Source organism: Lepisma saccharinum, chromosome 19 (genome assembly GCF_977018435.1).
Source record: "Lepisma saccharinum chromosome 19, izLepSacc3.1, whole genome shotgun sequence".
Taxonomy (NCBI): Eukaryota; Metazoa; Arthropoda; class Insecta; order Zygentoma; family Lepismatidae; genus Lepisma; species Lepisma saccharinum.
In genome coordinates, this window is record NC_139247.1 from 7,031,518 (window position 1) to 7,043,794 (window position 12,277).

The following is a 12,277-nucleotide window of genomic DNA, read 5'->3' on the forward strand; positions in this document are numbered from 1 at the left end:
TTCCATACAGAACTAGATCTTGTCCAAAACTGGATATCTAAAACTCATCGCATTCTGGATATCAATTACGTAGGTAGAACTTGTCCAAAACTGGATATCCAATAATGTATACAAACAGACTGTGTTTCAGAGATTAGAAAATGAACATGGATATTTTTTCATACTTTATCGTGCAATTGAAGCAATAATTGCACTCTTTCATTGCCGTTTATGAAAAATTATTTACTTGTTATTTCCTATTATTATCGATTGAAACTTTTTTTTATCTTAGAATTAGAAACGCCACAATACAATGGAAACTAAAATCGAGTCAACACTAAAAAAGCGTCACGAATCTCCAAGGGGTGTTCATGGGTGAGATCCATGGGTATTAAGGATATCCATTTTACGTCCATGGGATATCCAGCCAGTTCGAATTGAGAAAGTTGCAATGCGTGCACGTGGCAGCGAACCAAAGTAGAATTGTTTCTATTTTGATAAGAATTGACAAATAGTTGCTTCTTTGGCTGCAAAAAAAGGTTTATTATTCATGTTCAACATTAACTTGCATTTACTTAGCCTATTATAGTTATTAATTAAAGGCGGGAACAAAATTGGCCCCACCCACCGGTAGTTTGTTTGTGTTTGAAAGAAAGTACCTTTGTAGTGCGAAAGTTATAAGCAAATGGAAGCATTGATGTACATTCGTATTGTTTGGTTGGTGCTAATAAGTTTCAATATATTAATCTTTGTATAACACGGAACGATACGTAGCAATAGTGCTCAAATGTTTATAATTTGGTTTGTCATCAGGGAACGGATTTATATGTAGTAAAAATGTGCTAAATATGCAAGTACATATTTAGTTATTTTCTCAAAAATATGGACTTAAAATTGTAAAAGAATATTTTTAATAATATAAGACACTATACGCGGCATTGTAACCAGTGATGTGCCGTAGACTATAAGTTTACGTCTACATGCGTTGTCTACACGTAATCTACGCGTAGATTACATTGGGTTTTAGTTTACATAGACTACGTAGACAATCTGAAGTGCATTAAAATTAATTTTCAAGGGTTTCATGAAACGAAAGTGACATTTTCAACTACATTGGTTCCTAACGAACTGAAAAGAATTCTATTTACAACAAAATTTCTCTTCTCTTCTCTCATCAACTATGGAAGAAGATAAATAGTATGCAAAAGAAACAACAGATGGCAGTCGTGAGGCAAAGTTAGTCTTTTTTCCATAAAACAGTAGAATATTTCCTATCTTAGATTTTTTCCTAGGTGAGAAATTGTTCGAATTTGGAAGAAAGAGTATGAGAAATTCTCCTCACACATCGGCAACTGATACGCAGTATAATTTTCTTTTAATTCCACGGCGCCCTTTGCTAAGTTATCATCTTTCGCCATGTTGTTTACATAGATTACGTGATCTAGGTGTATAAAATTGTCTACGTGTAGAATGTAGACTATCGTTGTTTACGCGTAGACGCACATCACTGATTGTAACTATGTTGACTGTCTTGAAGAGAAACCAGAAGCGAATCCCGTACGTGTGCCACAAAATCGTTGCCTCTGAGGTCGGACACCGACTACAGTCTGTAGTAGTAGGGCGGGATTAGAAATGAGACTCTCTTCCAGTGTTGCCAATAGAGTGCTGCATCGGACCACTCTCGCTCGCTCAAACTCGTTCGATTCTCTCACGCTCGGTCGAACTGCACTCGTAGTCGAATGATTGGCATCGTCCCGTATTTCAGAGCCTAATAAGCAGCACTGTCAACCTAAAACTCATACATGGAGGGAAATCACTCTATGCAATTACAATTCTAAATAATAATTCCGTATATTATTAAGTAAGACTCAAATACAGCACGTATGAAGAAAGTATGCAATATCTAGAGACCGAAACGTAAAATGGATACACATGCTGACAGACCTGTCTAAGCAATTACAAATATTGTATCACAGTGCAAGAAGTACGTGTACCATACATCACTTTTCACTTACCGGAAAGGATCTTCTTCTTCGAGACCCTTACCGCCGGGTATGTGGCAGTCTTGGTCAAGGATCTAAGCAATAATAAAATGCAGTTATAGCATTCAATCGAACATCATTTCAATGTGACAATAAAATAGCATAAAAAAACATAAAATGTCAGCCTAAGCAGTTTTAGCCCATAATCATCTATTTTATTTTCACCTATCTCGGTAAGATACACAAAACTGCATTTTAACATGGAGATGATGAGGACTACGAGGGTCACTATTTATATTTTGAGCCTAACAATGAAGAAACAGAAATTTGGCATTGAAAACTGCTTTATTGTTTTTCGAAGTATTCTCCTTTATGGTCAATACACTTTTGCATTCGTTCGAACCATTTGTCAAAGCAGTTTTTACAATCTTCTTGAGACACCTCCATAATATGGTTTTTCAACGCATCAACGGCGTCTTCCGCCGACGAAAATCGTTGTTCACGCAATTTATTCTTGACATTCGGGAACAAGAAGTCATTGGGTGCCAAATCAGGACTGTACGGCGGATGACCCATCAATTCGATTTTTTGACTGTTCATAAAGTCGGTTGTTAGACGAGATGTGTGACAGCTGGCATTGTCTTGATGAAGAATGATCCGACGGCGTTTGTTTGTTTTCCGTATTTGACCGAAGACCTCTGGCAAACAAATTGTTGTGTACCATTCAGAGTTGACCGTTCTACGTTCCTCTAAAGGCACAGTTGCCACATGACCAGTTTTCCCGAAAAAACAGGAGACCATTTGTTTCGATGTGCTTCGAGCGCGAACAACTTTTGTTGGATTGGGTTCATCTTGAAACACCCATACAGTCGACTGCCGTTTACGTTCCGGCTCATATGCATATATCCATGATTCGTCACCTGTTACAATCTTATATACGTCTTTTGAAGCACCACGATTGTATTTATTGAGCATTTGTTTGCACCAATTGACGCGAGCGTCCTTTTGAATTTTTGTCAAATTGTGCGGGATCCAACGAGAACGTACCTTTCTCACAGCTAAATGATCATGTAATATTTTATATATGCTGGTGGAACTAATGCCTATGGTTGCCTCAATCTCACAGTATGTCACATGACGATCTTGCAGTATTAGGTTTTGCACAGCATCAATGTTTTCTTGAACAACAACTGATTTTGGACGACCTTCGCGAATCTCGTCGGTGAGCGAATGGCGGCCACGATTAAATTCGTTATACCAGCGTTTCACAGTGGCAAAGGATGGGTTTCATCGCCAAATGTGGAAGTAAGTTGATCGATGCACTCTTGTCTTGATAATCCACGTCGAAAATCGTAAAAAATCATCGCACGAACATGTTCGCGAGTTAATTCCATTTTATTGTTGTCGCGCAATCTCCAAGGCAACATAAAAAACACAAATGAAGCTATTGACAAAACATTTGAAGTACGTTATGGTCAATAATGCCAGACGATTCCGTGCAAACGTCAAGTCGCGCCTAACTTCAATCAGTGTTGCCAAGGCTCAAAATATAAATAGTGACCTTCGTATGTTCACTTATTTTTCAATTTCACTCCGTCCTTTGTTTCACGATCCATATTTCAGGCCCCACTACCATAGACAAATGACGGAAATACATGTACTAATAGGGTTCGAGAGTTCGAGTGTATTTCGCTCGTTCGGTCGTTTTTCGCTCAAGCGGAAGAACTATGAATTCTGTGTACCATCTATCGTTGTCCGTGCGAACTATTTGCCGCTCGAGAAACGCTCATTTCAGCAATCCACTTCCCAAAATAACTTTAGTAACAACCGAACCAGGAGCCGATGCATGAACCCTCACTATTGTGGACAATAATTGTAAATAAACAGAAATTTTAAGTGTAACAATAGCAAAAGAAAGCATGTAGGTTTTCCGCAAGTATGGAATATATGTTGAGAAATGTTCTGAAATATGGAAATAATATGTAAAAATAACTAAAATATGTACAATATGAGCCAAAACCTAATATATGTACAAATATGGAAAATAAAAACTGAATTTTTCGAATCTACATGCCATAATGAGCAAAGATAATATAAAATATTACTAATTTCAACTTCATACATAAATATATATTTACATGTAAATCCGCTCCCTGGTCATCATTAATTGCAAGCAATGAAAAGTATATACTGTTTCAATCCTGTATCTGTACTATCTTCCAGCTTTCCTTGAGTTTATTTTATTTTTACTCCTAAGTCCACTTTATGCACAGATCAGGCACGTATCTAGAAATTCATTTGGGGGGGGGGGAAGGGGTCTGGTGTCTCAATAATAATAATATAATAATTATATTTAATTAAATTCAAACAATATTATTTAAATATTTAAATTATTTATTATTGCATTGTTTTTATTGCATGCAAAGGTAAAAGGTAATAAAAGAATAGATATATAGCAGCACGTATTCATTTTCAAGCTTACGTGTAGTTATGATTGACAAAATTTGTACAAAAACAACTGCCCTGGGAAGAAAATTAATGTCAGATAGATAAAGAAGTGAATATTTATTGAATAATAAAATAGGAGTTCGATCCAATTGTAATAGGCAAAAATAATTGTACGGGGATTACTTTTAATTGACTATTACAATTGACGATAATTGCCTATTACAATTGACGATAATTGCCTATTACATTGACGAAACGTAAAGTTGCTGATTAATATTTTATGCATGTTATTATAAGTAGTAGAGTGCATAAATCTTTGGAACTGTCCTTCAAAAGCCGTATGAGCCAAATTCCTTCCCTTCCAATAAGTACAGCGGAAATAAATAACCATCGATTATACAGTAAAACCTCGTTCATCCGGACTAATGAGGGGTATAAGTTGACCGGTTTAACGAAAGTCCGGATTAACTGAAATAACCTAAAAGAACAGTAGAAAGTGCATTAATATTCCGATTATAGCAACAAAACACGTTTATTATGATGTTTTTAAAGGGCATTGTCCTAAATACACTATACAGTACAGTACATAGTCTGCGGGAAACAGAATTTCATCAGTGGTTGACTGCCTTTTCTTTGGGAAGTTCTCTTGCATTCTGCTTTTTTTGCCCTTTGCCTGTCCGGATTAAGCGAAGTCCGGCTTATCGGGTTCCGGATTAACAATTTTTTTTTAGTGTAGAATAAATAATAATTTCTTTATTTAGCGGACGAGGTTCAGCCGTAGGCTGCTCTATGCTAAACAATTATATTTTGATTATTTAATTTTAGTACTTGGTAAGTCTTTCGGAGGGTACTGACCCCCTAGACCCCCTAAATACGTCCTTGGCACAGGTAGGCAAATCTGGACTAGACCTGCAGTTTAAAATAGGTTCCAATACACTACATATATCCACTGGCTATCGAACCCGGGACCCTTTCATTACAAGGCAAAGATATTACCACGACGCCATCGAGAAGCTCTCTTCTAGATTTCGAGTCGAACGCAATAACATGTTGAAGAAGACTCTATTGTTCAAATATGTACTGGGAGATGGGCCACTTTAAATACAGTGTTAGGCGGCATACGTTATACAAAAACAGGAAACCAATTAGGTAATTCCTTTGAGGTTGTTTTGTCTTGGTACGAAATGTCCCTAGCTAGTAATAATTTCCTGTTTATAGCATGATAAATTTCTCAAGAAAGAAAAGGTCATATGTAAACTGTGTTTAATGCTAATTAAAGAAAGGATGTGGAAAACCACTTGTGATAAGATGCTCGGTTGTCCAGAAATTCAAATCAAGCTGTTGAAGATAACGCATGACACAGTAACACAGATTTTCCAAGGGAGAATGACTGGAGACCGATTGTACAGTGGGATCCATGAGTATTACCGTGCAAATTGTCCATCACCATGTTCGTGCACTTTATTTCACCCAATAAGAGCTTCAAGAATTAAAAGAAAACTCAAAGCAAGCTGTTTACAAAATCCATAGCTTAAAAACACACAGGATGTAAGAGAAAAATTAATGAAAATAGTCAAGGACAATTTGTACGGTAATACTCATGGATCCCACTATACCCAATTTTCGGGCAAATAACAAATGCTCAGTGGCGCCAACTATGGGCCTGTGCCGTGGGGCTCGAGCCCACCCAATAATTTGTCCGTTATTATATTTTAGTAATAAAATCCCCACACTTACAAAAAAAACCCGTTTCATCATATTTACACTTAAAGAATTATCACAAGTGAATTACTGGCTGTTAACAAAATATGAATCCTCAGCTTACTTACATAAACTTATGAAGCAAATCTCAAGAGTTCAGCCCTGCCAATGTTTTTCAAAAGTTGGCGCTGCTGGAAATAATATAAGGTGGATATATACAGGTTGGTCCATCATTCTGTTCTAAACCGATAGCACAGTGGTAATCAAGGGGTCCCGGGTTCGATACCCGGTGGAGGCACATACTGGTTCGGCTCCCACTTTAAACTGTAGGTCAAGTCCCGATCAGCCTTACTGTGCATAAAGTGGACTTAAAACACCAACTCAAACAAACAAATCAAACAGTCTGTCCTAAAAAGTGATTATAAACAAATTTAAAAAAAATGTCTTTCTTTCAGGGTATGACAGTTAGTAAGAGACAGTTCTTACTTCTGTAACGTTAGAACTAAAATTACAAAGTGTATGTGAATATTAGGTATAACAATTTTACCATATTCAGAAATATTGCAGTAGGTAATGTCGAGCGGCATGTTGCTTTGTTCCTACAATCGCGTTGCGATACAATTCTTGTTTTCATTGTTACCGACATCAAAGTGATAAATGTCAGTTCCTGGCTAAACATCAGTGAGTGAAAGGTAATGCAATTACATTACATTTTTTTTTTTTTTTTGGAATTACGAAAAAAAACCAGAAAAGGACGTAATACGCGAAAATTAAGAAGAAAAATGACGTGCAACTTCAAAAACTTAAAAAATAGAAAATATGACGAAAAATTCACAATAAAATTCACATTTTTATAACCAGATATACGTATTAAGGATTTTAACACTTAAGAGCAATGCATACTAAACCCCGTACCAGCTAACTGTAGACTAGGCGAAGGAGAACAAGTTTCTGTGCAAGTAGTGACGCGTGACGGCTCCACCAATGAACAGTGAGAGAAACGGGATTGCGCAATGGGCGACGGGAGTTACCCGCTTTCCCAGCTTCACTCTGTCAGCGTTGCAAACTTTTGAAAAGGATAATACCGAACGCACATGGCAAACGGACCATATTTTTGTCTCCAGGTCTGTACGATTGGTCTAAGAATTTCTTAGGGAAATATTAGGGAGCAAATTTTAACAAGCCGTACAATTAGCGTACGGACCGTACGTCCGTACATGCCATGACATTTCCGTACATGTACGGTCAGGACCGTACGGTTGGCAATGCTGCACTTTCACCACTCGATTTTCCTCCTCCTCCCCTGCCGCTATGCGTGGCCCTGCTCCACAGTTAGCTGGGACAGAGTATACATATTGTAAAGAAGATTGCATGTCATCAATATCCGGGCCCTGGTTATAAATAATTATTCTGAGATATCAATGATTTAGACCAAGAAGTATTGGTGTCTGTCTCACAGTGGCGGTTCGTGCTAATAATATTTAGGGAGCTTTCACACTGAGGTAGTAAGTGACAAGGACACTTCCAGTTTGTAAAGAAAGCCTTTACTGGGCATGCACGACCAATAGACCAAGCAGACACGAAGCATGCTATTGAGAAAATGACAGTCTGAGAGAGACGCAAACAAAATGCCTCATGTACAGCATATTTTATAAAAATACTAGCTGATTACCCAGCGTTGCCCGGGTATTTATTTATCCTAATCTTTTATTAGAGAGGAAAATAATGAACTCTAACTATAGTGTAAAATTTAACTAATTTTATTTACAGGTATTTAAAAGTATAAATACAGTATACAAATTATAAAGTAAAATCTTTTACAAATTCACTATAATATTAATTTAACTCAAAACTTGATTATAAACAACACTTTCAGTTTCACCTCCAGGAGCAAGAGTAAATAAATTAAACGGCATTGGGAGTGTCACTATTTATCTTAGCGACTCCGAAAAGCTATAGATTCCACACTAATATCGGTCGTTTTCGATTATTTTTACATGTCACCCCCTTCCCACCCCCACCCCTAGGGGTGCCAGGGGTGTCTTCACCCCACAGTATTTCTTTCCAGATTGTAAGTCATATGTGTACCAAGTTTGGTTGAAATATCTCCAAGCGTTCGAGAGTTATGCCAGAACAAACAAACATACATATGTACACACACATACATCCATTTTAATATATAGGTATAGAAGATATATAGATAGCTAACGTTCTCAAGTAACTTAACTTAAAAGTTATAGCTGAATCTGCATGTGGGAGGGGGAGTGTGTGTGTGAAACAGAGGTCTAGGATTTCTTTATGTTTTTATTTCTGAGCTAGAGAATTAACAACAAATATCAACACAAAATAAGAATAATCAGGAATAGAATAAGAGGCCTTGGACATGTGTTACGTTAACCGCTAGAGTAGACACTTACACTGGAAATGAATGGAAAGGAAGGGTTATGTATACTTGTAGCAGTCAGTCTTAATTTTACCATCTTTTCTCGCCTTTGATGTTCTATTTTTATGACCCCCACCAACCCCCTCTGGGCACGCCAATGTGAATGGCCATTTCTCTGCATGGTTTTTAAGTACATAAATTACTCATGTTCCTATTCTCACCCTCACAAACTTTCTACCCTGGTCTACCCTACTTTCCACCTTCCTCCGATAATAATAATAATAATAAAAACCTGCTCATATATTTACGGTTTTAATGACAATTTTTTTTCTTTTTTTACTGTTACAAAACATGCATATTTTACTCGTAGGTACCTACATAATGATAGCGAAATACGAGTAAACTCTAAACTTAAATTGCTACAGGATTTTTCTTGTCATGCAGCAGGAACTTCAATTAATTTGTGTCTTCACCAAAGGCCATGCTTATCTAATCAGAAATAAGGTTTTGGCTCCATTTAAGGGGATGCCCCAGTTTTAAACTAGCGAGGTGCTCGTTATGAGCATGTAACATCCATAAACCCTTGCTCTCAAACTTTTTAACATAAATCCTTTTCTTTATTCTGTGAACTTCTAGCATATAGTGTTAATGTAAAAAAAAAAGTATTTAAAAAAATCTACAAATAACGACACTTCGAAAATGCCAACTGTACATTCATGTGAAGCTCTTCAAATTTACCCAGTAAACACCAAGAGGAGACATATAATTTCTTGTTACTGGTTTCTCAGTAACATTCACAACTATTGGGTATTAAATAATAATTAAATTTGTAACAAAAGAACACCCTTGTATCTAACAATATTTAACAATTCAGGATATTCTGTAAGAGTACAAGACAACAATAAAACATTTCATGTAAGATGTGTTAATGGAAATCGATAAAATAAATTGATAAGTATTTGCATAGAAACAGTGGCATAAAGTACACAAGATTATCTCATAGGTGCTGTGTAGAAATTTCTGTACCAAATGACACTGTTATGAACATTCCTAAGAGTGTGCAGCCATGGCAAACATAAAATAGTGAAATAATTTTGATGAAGCAATAAACTTAATATTTTGATAATCACTAACAGAAATAAAGTTTAGTTAATTAGTATTCTAGCAGAATGTGCAAAATGCACGAGCCAGGTCAGAATTCCATGTTTTCGTATGCTACCACTTAATCCAAAGAATAATTGGTTCAAAATTCTAGAAATTACAATTTTATGTGAAGAGGCTGCAGAAGATAAGCTTAAGAACTAAAATTTCTTGAAAAATAAGGTGACCAGATTTTTAAAACAACAAAACGGGACATTTTTAATATTTTCCTGAAGGAAAATGGGGCAGCAAAATACATATATTTTAATATAAAACAGTTTAGTTATAAATATTTGTGTGTGAAAACTAATTAAATGAATAAAAAACTTACATATGGTAATATGCACTGCACTCCAAAAAAGCAGTCTTTTAGAATTAGAAGTCATTCATTGGTATTTTTACTGATGAATGGATCTTCTTCAGTACATTCTTCTTTTCAAATAACATTTTGTAAAAGTTTATACATGTGTGAGATTAAAGTTCACTTTATTAATCAATATAGCTTTCAAAGTTTGTCCTGCAGGAGCGTTCTTGTCACTTGTCCATAAACCATTGATGTTCGAAAATACTCATTCAGTGGGGGCATTAGTTCCAAGTAAACAGAGACGAAAGTAAATTATTTTAAGATAATTGGAATATGGCACATTGTTGACATTGAAATGTGAAATAATGTCTACCAACAATGCCACAGTTCATAGTAATAGTAGAAAACATGTATTGATGCAGCAATTCCATGCTGATAAGTCACTGTCACCAAAAAGTGACATTTTGGCATCCCATTTTATGTTTGAAAAAATCAGTCTACAGAAAAGGGACTGTCCCGAATTTCTGGTCACCTTAGTGCAGAAGTTAATAAAAAAATTACAGAATGTGATTAATTAATTAATAATTTTAATTTTAATAATTTTACACCTCACACCATTAATTAATTAATGGTGTGAGGTGTAAAATATGGATAAAGAGTCCACTGGATATTCACTCATCTGGTGTAACAAGTATATATAGAAGATGGTTATAACAACATTAATCAACTTGGCAGCAAAATTATAGTTATTAGTTTTTAATATAAAAAAAATGATATTCAATTTTATACAAACAGACTGACCTCCCCTACAAAAATTTCTGGCGATACCAATTAATTCATCTGAACAATTTTTTTGATTACGATTCATGTGACCACATAGTCGATTCTAGTTAGTGATATGAATGATTTATCTGTGGTAAATTACTGGTGTTGCTTGAAAAATTATCCGATTTTATTACGTTCTTTCTTCAGTAACCTCTTATCTTTGAGGAATGAGTTCAATATTCAGGTATTCTCCAGAATGTAGTCTTTATATAGATGTACATCATTCTGTTGTTTCCTAACCAAACCTCTGGTAAAAGTCATGCCTTCACAGCCAATTTTTAATGCCGAAGCAATGAGGCTTCTGAATAATGCTTTCTAAACAAAAATTCTTTAGAATAACATCTACAAATTGATTACTTACATGGACGGGTTAAAGTTACAGTGGTGTAAGTCACTTTAAAAAAATGACTGACACACAGAAACCAGATCTTTATAGGTTAATCTGTTAACAGAAAACGTGAAGTAAATCAGAGATTCATTCAACTGTCAACAGATGACAGTTTAAGGTCTAGTGATAAAGGAAACAGCTATTGCGTTGATCAGCAAAGTGCTGTGAGTCAGACTGTTTTTTCTTTTTAACGAAGTGACTTGCACCACTGTAACTTTAACCCCTCCACATATTAGAGTCTTTTGTTGTTTGAGCAACGTTTCGGGGTTCCTACAGCCCCCTTCTTCAGGCTGCTCTTGGCACTAGATTATCCTACATGCTGCGTCACATTTTTAAAAAACAAGGATTGGGTTAGAAGGTACATTTGGAAAGTGAAAATGTGTTAAAAACATGCATAAGCCCTGGTAAAAGGCTTCTCAAACCAGTATTACTTTCGTTAAGAATCCCTGAAAACATTAAAAATCAAAACCTAAAACTGTTAAAAACGTCCTGCACTCAGTCGCCCATAATGGTATCTGGTTCTTCTTGGAATGCAGGAAGTTGCTGGTGCATCTCCCTTCCGCTTACCCCCACTCCTCCTCCCCGCTGAAGCTTGTCACCTCTTAACACAAAGTCATGTTTTTCTTGAGCTGCCCAGATAACCTCGGGCATAACATGGAAACCAATTCTGTTTTTCTTTTTGTGTACATCCCATTTTTTAAACATTCTAATCCAGATTTCGTCTACATTTCCATCATCTCTGTTCAATTTCTTGTGTTTTTCTTATTTTATGGGATTTTCTAATATACGTTCTGAAAGACCTGTTCTGGGGACTCCCCCATTTATATTCTTGTCGTGTTCCTTGCACCTTATCCCCATATTCCTTCCAGTTTCGCCGATGTATTCTTTGTTGCAACTACATTTTATTCTATAAATGCCTTTCTCTTCTTCCTCTTTTTTCTTTTCCGTACCTTCCTTTTTATACTCGGTGAAATGTTTCTCGATGCTTCGGCTACAGAGGCTTCACTTCACAGGTGAGTTTTCTATGGACCGTCCATCCCTCTGGCGGGTCTGGTGATGTCAGGCTTAGCCCTCGATAGTGTTGAAATTTAGCACCACCATCTCTTATTCCCTTGCTAGTGACGCCT